The sequence below is a fragment of the Diceros bicornis genome, chromosome 8 (genome assembly GCF_020826845.1).
Source record: "Diceros bicornis minor isolate mBicDic1 chromosome 8, mDicBic1.mat.cur, whole genome shotgun sequence".
NCBI lineage: Eukaryota > Metazoa > Chordata > Mammalia > Perissodactyla > Rhinocerotidae > Diceros > Diceros bicornis.
In genome coordinates this window covers 38,426,510-38,438,408 of record NC_080747.1, presented here as the reverse complement: position 1 = coordinate 38,438,408, position 11,899 = coordinate 38,426,510, and the positions used below count along the sequence as shown (strand labels likewise).

At 37.5% G+C, this 11,899-nt stretch overlaps 1 protein-coding gene across 1 annotated transcript in view; it reads left to right on the top strand.

Moving 5' to 3' along the window:
• The first annotated feature begins 781 nt into the window (after nt 1–781).
• LOC131409587 (cytochrome c oxidase subunit 7B2, mitochondrial) overlaps nt 782–11,899 on the top strand; it is a 128,149-nt gene continuing 117,031 nt past the window's right edge. The window contains exon 1 of the mRNA XM_058546995.1: nt 782–819. The gene's annotated coding sequence lies outside the window, so the exon portion shown is untranslated. The remainder of the gene's footprint in view (nt 820–11,899) is intronic.

The window sequence follows — 11,899 nt, the reverse complement described above, 5'->3', positions numbered from 1 at the left end:
AAAATACCATATTAAAAATCTTCAGATAACTATTAGTGACCCAGTATTATAGACAATTAAGGCTGAAACACAACTTAAACTACATCCCGTGCCAAGAATTACCATTCTGTATTTTTAACGTTCATATTATCAATATAAAGACATTTTAAAAGTTTTTACTTGAATATAGTTATTTTAATTTTTAGAAGTAATTTCATTTTACAAAATGAATTTTGAATTGCACTCTTAAAAATCTCAAAAAATTTATAAATTAATTAATCTTATTTCCCCCTCTCACTTTAGAGGGTCCTAGTTTGGAAAATATATTGTGTGGTTACCGTAATTAACAACCTGGCATGCTTAGAAAAGATCACATACACTACAAGAGACTTGCAGCTCACTTTGCGGTTACAAGCAATCTCAAAGTTCCCTTGCGACCAAGTGGGATGAATATATAACTGAAAGAGCCAGTGAGGTTGCCAAAAGATCGCTGTGACCCGGAAGAGAAAGCTCCCAACACGAAAGAGGCTGCATTAGGCTGGAGAGCGGGAACACTTATTCCCAATGCTCTTGTTTCCTTCACTATGGAGGGCCCTATAATAGATCCACATGCCTAATGCTCGTCTCTTTACTTCTTCCTGCGGCGGTGGCAAATGGTTATCCGATCAGTCAATTTGGAAAGAGAAAGTCAGCGTGTGTGCGTATGACCTGCCCCTTCTTTTCCTCTTAGAGATGAGCCGCCCACAGGAAGTGCTCATTTTACTCCACCCCTCCAGGCTGCAAATTGACAGGTCACACATTTGACTCTGCGCCATCTTCCGTGGATGCTGTGACACTGTGGTAAGTCTGTCAGTTTTGGGGTTCAGTGTCAGTAAGCCTGCAGTAATAAGCCACGGTCTTCAATATCTTCTCTAGAAGTTATAAGGAGATATTTTGGTTTTCCTACTGTTTTACTTTTCTTTTATGTCTCTCAAGGGAAAAGAGAGATGCTACTTATTGGATCCTCCTCACATCCCAACATCTAGGAGACAGAGTGGGAATAAACAGAAAAGGAAAATGAGAGGAATTCTATGTTGTAGAGTGTTTATAGAGTAAAACTTCTGGCATGCTTCTGACATGGGTAAAGTGGGAGGTGTTCAGCTTTGATAGTGTTGACCTAGGCACTGAGCACGTATTTCCAGCTGTAGTGGGTTGTTGCAGCTTATGGTGGTTTTGCCCACAGGAGAGTGGCTGTTTTTATATAAGCAAAACATTCTATGGTTCTGTCAGTAGGGGCAAGCCTGCCTGCTTTGGGCTGTAAGCAAAGACAGGCAAGCTTTGAGGGGCTCAGCAAGCAAAATCTGACCAGGAGTGCTGAGACATCCTTATTAAATGCGTCCTACCTAAATAGTTACTGCTGCTTGACCTTGAACTCTGCAGACCTGATTTTTTTTAAGTAGCCTTGTACCAGCCTTTAGGTCTCAAAGTGTTTGCACCTGCAGGAAATATTTAGTGCCAGGCCTAAGTTGGTGGCATAGAAAGTCTGCTCAATTCTGATCCTCTGTCATATTGTTTTGACTTCCCTTCAGAGTCGAGAGAGGGAACGTGGGAGGGACAAATCGAAGAGTTCGTGTGTCTTGTCTGTAGGTTTAAAAGTTGCTCCTACCTTTTGATCTCAGGTGGCTCTGAATTTGATCATTCCATACACCCTGACCATGACTTTTGATCACTGAGATTCAAACTTTGACTCCATCCATAGAAGGTTGATGGATATCAAATTAGGGAGGAATGGGGTCCCTTACTGTAAAGAGCATATACCTTCTTAAATTGATGATGAGAAACAACTCAATAAGATTATTGCAAAAACAGTGGCCGAGAAAGCAAATAAAAAAAGGCTTTGCTTGGAATGCTCTTGTTCTAATACTTGATTTTGCTTAGGAGAAAACTTGAGAAATTAGAGGACAGGCTTGACAAAGGTGACATAGAAAATAACAATTTGAAGTTCAAGTAGATGTCTATAAGAGGAAATGGAGATTCATGGGGATCTAAATGCTGTACAACAGAGTATTGGAAAAGGGAGAGGTCATTTAGTTGTTACTAGATTGAAATAGGGACTGGGCTCCCAAATTAATCAAGAAGAGAAAGAGGCAAAATCTCAAAAGAAATGACTCTTTCAAAGAGAGTTGGGAAACTACTGAGAGGTCACAGATAAGGGATGATGTAAAAGGCAATTAGAACAGCATCTTAAAGACTGGGGAAGACTAGGCAGATCTGTAGAACACACAAAGTATCATTAGGTGATTTTCAAGATAAAATAGCCATTGTAGGTTTGTATAGAGGTACAGTTTGTGCCTTGAAGGAATATGTCTATGAATGAGGACTCAGGGCAAGGCTCGGCAAGATGCGGCTTATAGAAAGGAGCCAGGCAAGAAGATGAGTTAAGTCCAAGCTTGGATGGACTAGATGTTGGTCTGATGGGAGAAAAGTTTCCTGTGTGGAATTATCCATCTGGGGAAGTGGGAGAGAAAAAATTTCTTTAAATGGTAGATGATTTTAGTAAACTCACAATTTAGTGATTTCATAATTAGTGGTAGAGAAGATTCTGGAATTTAAGAATAGAGGAATATATTAAAAAAAAAACTACTATGTCTGGAAAAGATAAGATGGAAGACAAGTATTTATTTTCCACAAACAGCAATAATCCTATATGTTTTGGAGAAGAGACCAAATTAATAAGCGGGTTAAGCAGTTAGAAACTCAACTTCTGAAGCAGATTAAATATTTAAAAAATTAACTAAAATTTTCTGAAAGGTGTAGAAGGATAGAAGAAAATAAAAACTAGAGAGGTGTTTCATTGCAGCAGAAAAATATGTAGCAGAGAAAAATGCTATTCAAGGTCTGAACAATTCAGTGATGAAAGACAGTGCCAAAAGGAGCACATGGAAGAGGCATTAGTTCTCACTGGGCCTCTAGGGGCTCAGGCTTCAGAAGCATCCATTGCAGCTTTAGTTCAGGAATCTGTTGAGAGTGATTTTCCAGCCAAAACAAATGGGATAAGAGAGAAACTCTCCCTAAGAGGCAGGTTTCACCAGTTTAGCAATTCCGTATGAAGAGGTGGTGGAAAGAGCCACTGTGGTATAGGATTGAGAATATCTGCTTACTGGAAATAGTAGGCCCTGTTTTGTAAGATAGAGTCCACTTCCAGCAGTACCAGAGCCCCAGAAACTGGGGGCTCAAGGAGGGAATGGAAATGAAGAGGTTTTTAGAACATGTGGCAGAGGAAAAAATTTTACTTCAAGTAAAATCTGGTGACGTTGACTGCAAATTTTTAAACTTTTCTGAAAGGCAGAAATGTTTCAAATGTCATTCTTTGAGAGGCACCAATGTGCTAAGTGTGTTTTGCTCCCAGATTTGGTGAATGCATAGTGTCAGAATTAATGTATTGACAGAGGTTTTCTGGAATCTATGTACTCACAAAAACTAACAAGCATCTTGGTGAAGCTGAAACCGAGAATATTTCCCTGTCCCATTCTTCCTTTAGATGCCATTCAATTCTAGTTTCTAAGAACACAATGTGTTTTGGGATAAATGTTCTAGGATCTGGGAATGGCTTGAGTTTAAATTTCATGTGTGGGGCCAGTTTTGTTAAGTTTATATATTCTTTTACTATTTTTTTGGAACCATACATCCAAAACTCAAACACTAATAGTTCAAAAACTAAAGTGATATAAAAAAGTATAGATTGACAAAGCTTACTTCTATTCTGTCCCCTACAGGTTTTAATTATTTAGTTGTTTGTTTAACAAACGCTTCTGTAATACTTATTAAGTGCCCAATACTGTCCTATATACTTTGCAAAAGTTAACTATTATTTCGTGTATCAACCCTATGAGGTAAGAATTCTTATATTTCCCATTTGGTAGATAAGCTCAAAGAGGTTAATTAATTTGTAGGTGGCAGAGACAGACCAAGGCAGTCTGCCTAGAGTCAGACTAGGCAGGTAAACTATTTAGTAAGTCTTATACCGTGTATGCCTCCTGTGCCATTTTTTTAAATGCAAATGCATATGCATATGAATATATATTCTTAATTTTTCCCTTTTGCTACAAAAGAAAGCAAACTTTATACACTGTTCTGCACCTTATTTTTTTTACTTAACTGCATATCAGTTATATTTATTTCCATATCAGTATGTAGAAAGCTTCTCATTCTTTTTTACAGCTAGGTAGTATTAATATTTTATTATGTGAATATATCATAGTTTATTTAAATAGTCACCTCTTGATGGACACTTGGGTGATTTCCTTTCTTTTGCAATTACTAATAGTGTGGTAATAAATAAACTTATATATTTGTCATTTTTGGCAGGAGTATCTGTAGTATAAATTCTTAGAAGTTGAATTGCTGGATCAAAAGATAAATGCATATGTAGTGTAGTTTATATAGTGCCAAATTCCATAAGTCTTTTACCATTTTGCATTCTGCTTACGACATGACAGTTCTGCTTCATCAGAGCCTCATCAACAGAGTATTATGAAATGTTTAGATTTTTGCCAGTCTAATAGGTGAAAAATGTTATTTCAGTATTGTTTTAATTTGTATTTATTATTTAATAATGAGATATGAATAAGTTGACTATCTTTCCATTTGTTTAAGGCCCATTTGAATTTCTTTTTCTGTGCACTGGCTCTCAATGTTCTTTGTCCATTTTCTAGGGAGATTTTAGTGTTTTATTTCCATTCAGTATCTAGGTGCTCTTTTTATATGAAGGAAATGGACCTTTTGCCTGTGATGTGAATTTCAAATATTTTTTTGGGGTCATCTGTCTTTTGACCCTGCTTATTTTTTTAATGTAGTAAAATATATCAGTATTTTCTTCTGTGGGTTTTGAGTCATATTTAGAAATGTGTTTCTCACTTCAGGTTTATAAAGGAATTTGTGTGTTTTCTTTTAGTACTTTCATGGTGGCATTCTTCTTTCCTTTTTACATTTAAATCTCTGATTCCTTTTGAGTTTATCCGTGGTCACGGAGAATAATATAGATTCAACTTCGTCTTTTTCCGGATGACTATCCTTCAGACTCTTTAAAATGTAGCTAGTAAAAACTTGTCTTTGACGTGATACAATTTCTGAATCCCTGAAGGAACTATACCCATTCCAAGCATTGGGAATGCCTCTGACTGAGAGGAAGTAGGGGAAATTAATCAGGATGAGTTTTGGACTTGCATCTAAGCAGTCTGATTTTAACGTCTTCAAGCTGTAGTTCACAAGGACGTGAGAATTTGACTATAAACTTTAATTCCTTTGACCCTTAATGTTTTTTTGTATTTGAACTTTCAAGGTGATTTATCTTTGGACTTTAATTTCTCCTTGGGAATTTAATAATTTAAGGAGATTATTTTCAAATTTGTGGTATTTCTATATTGTTAGAATTTTAATCTTAGAATTTAAGCTATTTGATCTAATTGCGGGATCTCTGATAGAAATGGTGGACAATATCCTGGTCATAATTTGGGATAAGAAATAGAATTAGGAATAAATTTTTAGCTTTAGATCTAGAATGACTACAGATTTAATTTAATCAATGTGTTTTTTACCTATTTTGAAGGATTCTGGGCTCAAACATTTCAACTGCCAACAGTGGTCCCAGAAGGATACCCAAAGTCATAGGTGGGGTAGGTGACTCGTAAAGGTGGGAGCAAGATGTCTTGATAGGCTGCAGTTTCCTTTCCCAGGGAGGAAGCCACTTCCTTGGCTGAGCTTGATGATTAAGCCCAGTGGTTTAGGAGAATAGAATGCTGGAGAATATTGGTGTATAGGAGGGATTATAGAATGCTTCCTCCCCACTCTGATGTTTCCTTTTATGTGTAAGATCCATTGTCATAACATGTCTGGCCTCTCAACCTAACTTCTACCTAAGTAGTAGTTCAGGAAGTTATTTGATTGTTGAATTGAGAAGAAGAAACTGGGAGCCCCTTCTTCTCCCCTTGTTCTTGGGATTGAGCTGTCCTCAGGAAGCTGCATGCTCTCCATTTTATAGGGGTAGAAGGACTGTTCCCGTACTGTCTCCCTGAAACTGAATGGAAAAGTCTGCCTAATTTTGGATTCAGTACTAGAAAACACATTAATAGATGAACTGCACTTTCCTCTATCTGCTTTAATCAGACACAGAGGTAATGTTTTGATCTCTCAGTAAGCCAACTCCTTTGTATCTCTTAATTGTTTGGACCTTGAGTAGGAGTGCTAATCATCGACCTTTTTCACCTCCAACTCCATCAATATGGGAAGCCAATGATAAGGACAATAGGGTGATTCAACTAAAATTTCAGATGCTTGATTATGCCTCATAACTGAAGTGAGAATCAATTCAGCAAGGACATCACCATTTCAATACATGCTCCAATAGCAATCTGTGTTTAATATCTATGTGGAGGGAATATATGACAAGTTATATTGCCACAAGATATCTGAATAAAAATGAGCAAGGACCATATGCATACCACCCTTGACACCTCAATGTTACATATACTTTTTCTGAAACCAGAGTGAGATATCACAGGAAAGTCTAAATTTAAAAACCAAGATTGAAGTTTTGTATTAGGCTCAGTTACCAGAGGCAGAAATTACAGTGAGATGTAGAAATACAGTGAGTTATATGTTGAACACCTGAGTTTTCAGAACTGCTGAGATTATAAAGTTCACATCATGTTGGGTTGTGGGTTTTTAGTATTCATTTTTATTAATTTTATTCTGAATGCACACATGAGGTGCTTTGTATCAGTGACAGATTTTTCTTAATAATTAAAGCACTACCACTCCTGTCCCTGGCCTTACATTTGTGGTGACACAGTAAGAGCCAAGTCAGTTGTTCTACTCAAGTAGCCAAATTGTCTATAGGTGAAGAATGTAAAAAACCACTTTTTCTCTGCTTATGAAGGGGTGAGGAGGCAGCCTTCTTCCTTCCTCCTTGCAAGAGTTTCCTTGGATGAATGTTGGGCCTGATTCCTAACTGTAACACTTTGGTGTGTAATAAAGTCTCCCCAGAAGTCATACAGATCCCCTGTGTGTCTCAGACCTAGAGATGTCTCTAAGTCCTGGGTCTCGTTCCTCCTTGAAATGTAAATACCTAGGAAGAGTCTCCCCAGTACTTTCACCCAGTAGCTGGGTACCTATCCCAAGATGTAACCTTTTGGCTTTGTGGGAGATAAGTTTTATTATCCTTTTGGATCAAAGCAGATTCTCTAACTTTATCATGAATACATTTCCATGTTGCAGGAGGCTTGGACTTTTTATAGGAATAATGAGAAATCGAAGAATGTTTTATTTCCCCACACATCCATTACGTGAATTTTTGTCATTTCTGCTGGTTAAAGATGTTAATGCCATACCTGGGGCATAGAAAATACTCCACAAATGATAGCTATTGTAATAATTATTATGCTTATTATTTTAAGATCTTAAAAATGCCTGTGTCCATGTTGCAGAAAGAATCATGAAAATGGGAATTACTTTAAATTCACTTATTTCACTTAGGAAATGAATTTGTGGCTGAAATTTTACTTGGCTGGTGTCTATGATAACTTGAAATCTACAGAGAGGAGTCTACATTTTCCTCGTGGAAGGCCACTATTTAGCTCACAACTCACTTTCCCTCCGTGGTGAGAGTACCCCCAAACACACATACACATATGTCAGATATCACATACACACACGCATACACAGATGTGCGTATTGACTTGAAGTGCACTTAGATTTCCATTCTCTTCAGAGCTTTATCAAAGTGGATTTTATGCCTACTAAGACATTGAGACTTTATTCTCTACTAGTAGCTAAACCCAACAGTTGAGAGATAATCTCTTATTCACTGCCTTTCTTGACTTGTCTTTTAGATTCTAGTTGTAAGGATTCAAATTCTTTTTATTTCCTATCTAATACTATGATAGTTTTAAAATAGACAGGGTACTGTACTGTCTAGCTGGAAAGACAAAGCTACTTCAGATGAAGTACAATATAGGATATTGTAAAACCCTAGTAGTAGAAAAAGGAGAAGGATCAATACAGGTTGGAGTGTTGATAATATTTAGTGGAGGACATAGTACATGAGTTGGACCTTGCTTTTTATAAGAAGCAAAGAAAGAAGACAGCATATCAGGTATGGAAAATAATATGAACTAAGGCCATTTTTTGAACACATGTTTAACTTTTTTCTCCAAGTATAGTGAAATGCAGTGATAAACAAGAAATAATGAACAGCTTCTTCATAATTTTACAGTATAGTAATTTTATGGTATTCTGTGATTCGTTGATGACTTCTATGATTAGAGAACAGAAGGAGATATGCTGTCAGCAATAAGCCTATAAGGTTAGACCAAAGAGTTTAAGTTAGATTCTGTGGGCAACGTAGAATCAACATAGTTTTTAAACGAAAGTGAAAGAATGAAAAACAATATTTTAGGGAAATTGGTTATTGGTAAGTTGAATGGAGAGAGACTTGAGTCAGGAAGGCCAATTAGGGAAATACTGGAATAATCTAAGCAATAATTAATGAGAACATCTATTTTAATTTTGGCCTTTGGAACAGAGAATTCAAAAGAAGAATCAACAATTCTTCTAGACTTAATTTCTGAATGGAAGGAAAGAGGTAATTCACAGGAATTGGAAAAAAGAATATAAATTTGGAAGGGAAAGTGGCAAATTAATCTTTATGCATATTTGGATGTTGGCCAATGACTATATCCAGGAGAAAAATTCCTATACTGATATTAAACGTATGTTATTGGAATTCTAGGCAAGAGACAAAGGTTTAGAATTCGCCAACCTAAAGGTGATGAGAGTGAGTAAGCCTTCTGAGTTATAAGTCCAAAGAGTAGATATTAGAGGAACAGCTTGTAGAGGGTTAGGAAGGGAAGCAGAGAGGGGAAGGTCAGAGAGCATAGCCAATATAGTTAGGGAAGCTGAAAAAATAGTGATGTCAAGTTAATGTGATGTTGTATGCTGGTCTCAGTCTATCGATAACCATTGTTGTGGCTGGACCAGCCCTTGTGCTTCTTATTATGATTGCAAGATGCTCTCAGCAATAACCATAAGAAAACTTTGGAAAAAAAGGTTTATTATTTACAAGTCTTAGAAATTACATGGCACAACTGGAGCACACAGCAAGGTCACAGGGACAGAGACTGAGAGAGAGGGCAGGCCTGGGGTTCTGTTTTTATTGGGTTCAAGGGTGGGGACCTAAGGTTTTGAGGGCTCATACTTTTTTAGTGAATTTAAAACATGAGAGAGGGGATTCAAAGTGCAGGAAGAGAAAAAAACAAGCGGCGGAAATGGTCAGTTGTTGAAATCAACAAAGATCTCGGAAACAAAGGAGCCTGGGTCTGGCTCTTGATCTAGTCCTGTGGCTGGCAACATGTTTACTGGAGCTAGCCATCTTTGAAGTGGATGCCTCTTTGAAGTCGATCCCTCACAATCAAAGCTTAAGCCAGGCACTGGCATTACAAAAAAGAGAAAAGCCAGCTGTCAGGGCTTACACTACTTGTGGTTAGCTATAGCAAATTTTGATGTGAGGTAAAAGAAAATGAGGTCTGAGAAATCCTCATTAATCTTCTGGTTTAAAGTATTACCCAGGGTGAGGTGGGTGTGAAATGAAGAGGCCTGAACTCTTATATCCATGTAAATTTGCACATTAAACCACTCACCCATTATTGCAGAATGATCTGTCAGATAAATTGTGAATGTGAAAATGTGAAATTAAAAGCTATTTAGTTTGAGCAGTGGAGAGGGAGGTGGGGTAGGAGTGTGGGTGGTGATGGGAGAGCAGGGCTGAGTTGGCAGCTGTAGGGGTTCTCCTGAAGGGTGCTTAAAAAAACAGAATACTTGAGAGGGCATAATAATGGGCTGGTTCCTAAAGCAGTGTCTTCTGGTACTACGGGGGGCAAATTACTACTGTTTCTTAGCAGAAGCCCAAGTGATGTTTGTCTAGTGAGTGGAGATAAAGTAAAGATGACACAGAGAAATACAACTATTCCTAATACTCAAGAGGGTGAATGCTTAGCATTCTCCTGTTATCGGGAGAAAGAATCCAACTGACTTGGTGTTGCATTGAAATCTGGAGAGAGATCAACTCCTTTTCTGTCTAAAGACCTGAAACAAGAGTGGTGGTAGGGGAAGGCAGGGGAGAAGGGAGTTGGAACCTTAATTTTACAAAAGAGCTAGCAGTTCATGACAGGGCCTGCAGCCTGAGTGACCTGTATTTCCAGTAGTCGCCCCTGTCTCGACCCTGTTTGTTTCTAGTTCTGTTGTCTGTGTCCCTGGGGTGAGGCTAAGGACAAAGGACAATTGGGAAGCCAGCCATGGCCTACAAAATAAGCCTTCAATTGTCATTTTAATGGGTCTACCGTTTCACCTTAATTTAATTTCCCTACCTCCAAGAATATATCTTGTTTTGTAAGTTCACAAGCTGACACATCATCCAGAGAGACTATTTATTTTCCCTATCTTCTTCTCACAAAGGCTGAGATTATTCTTGCAACAGTAATCAAGATCTTCTGTCTTTGGGTTGCAAAGAAAATGCATTCAACTGTACTTGAAAGAGAAAATTGAAATTCGGCTACAGATGATAAAGCACATTCTCCCTCTCTTTCGGTTCTGTCTACTCATATCAGCTGAACTGCATTAATAAAAGCAAAAGGTGCCTGTTGCTTGCTATTGGCAAAAAATACAATATTCAATTGTCCATAACTGTGTATTAGGTGTGTTGAGGTTTACTCCTATTATAGAACCTGTGCTTTTAGTCTATTTTTTTTGTTAGTGCTAGCATGGTACAAAATGAACCAGGAAAATAGTCCCCAGAGGAAGATTGTCTCACTAGCTTTAATAGCAGAGTAACTGTGAATCTTCCAGAAAACTGATCAAATCTCAAGTGTGATTGGCTTGCCTATCTGCCTATTGTAACCTTTGTACGTTACTGGTGTAATTGTTTTAGGAAACAGTCCTGTAGATTTATTAGCATGCTTAATGATAGCTTTAATTATTTATTGCATTTATTGAGTGTGCAAGTCATGAAGTTGCCACTGGGTACTTTACCACTAATAGCACAACCACCACAATAATACAAGGCATCCAAAAATAAAAGTAGATTGGTACCTCTGAGATAGAGATTTCCATAAACAAAGAATGTACTGCAGATTTTTCTTTTTCCCCATCAGACAATCTCATGGGCGTGCCAATTGTGAAACCATAGTCAAATTTATAGAAATGCAAGTGCGAGGACAAAATAAAAGCTCATACTCGTGTATGCTCGATAAATAATTCTTTTTAGACAGTCCTATAATGGCAGGCCAACCGCACAATAGGCAAAATTGTGAAGTAGGAATGGTTTATCTTTAAGTGTCTCTAGCCTCTTCTTTGTGTGCCTAATAATATCCCCTTCTTTAGAAGCCTCATCGATTTTCTCTCCTCTCCAAAATTATTTATTCTCAGGAGGAGATGAAATCCATTCACACTGAGGTTTAAATGGTGAAGGTGGTGATGGTGCTGTAGAAATAACTCTTTGAGACCAAACAGTCCTAGCTTTAAGTCCACTTTTCATCATTTCCCAGCTATGTGATTTTAATGAATAATTTCTACCTCAGGGAGGTGAGGGTTTGGTGCAGCCTGGAGTTTATATAATTTGGGGGGAACTTCTTTAGAAAATACAAAACTATGTATATAAATTTAGGTAAGAAAGTAAATATTTTTGATGACACGTTGAAAATACAACAAAATTCAGAAAAATAAACTTTAGACATTCCTCAACCTTATTTGTCCATAAAAAAATTATTTCCGTGACAGCAACAGAAAATTTTACCAAAATAGCTAGTGCTCTGGGGTACAATGACCTATTCTGGTCCTTATTTTCCAAAGATGTGGGGGCTACTTTGATTTTCTCTCCTTCTCATGAGTC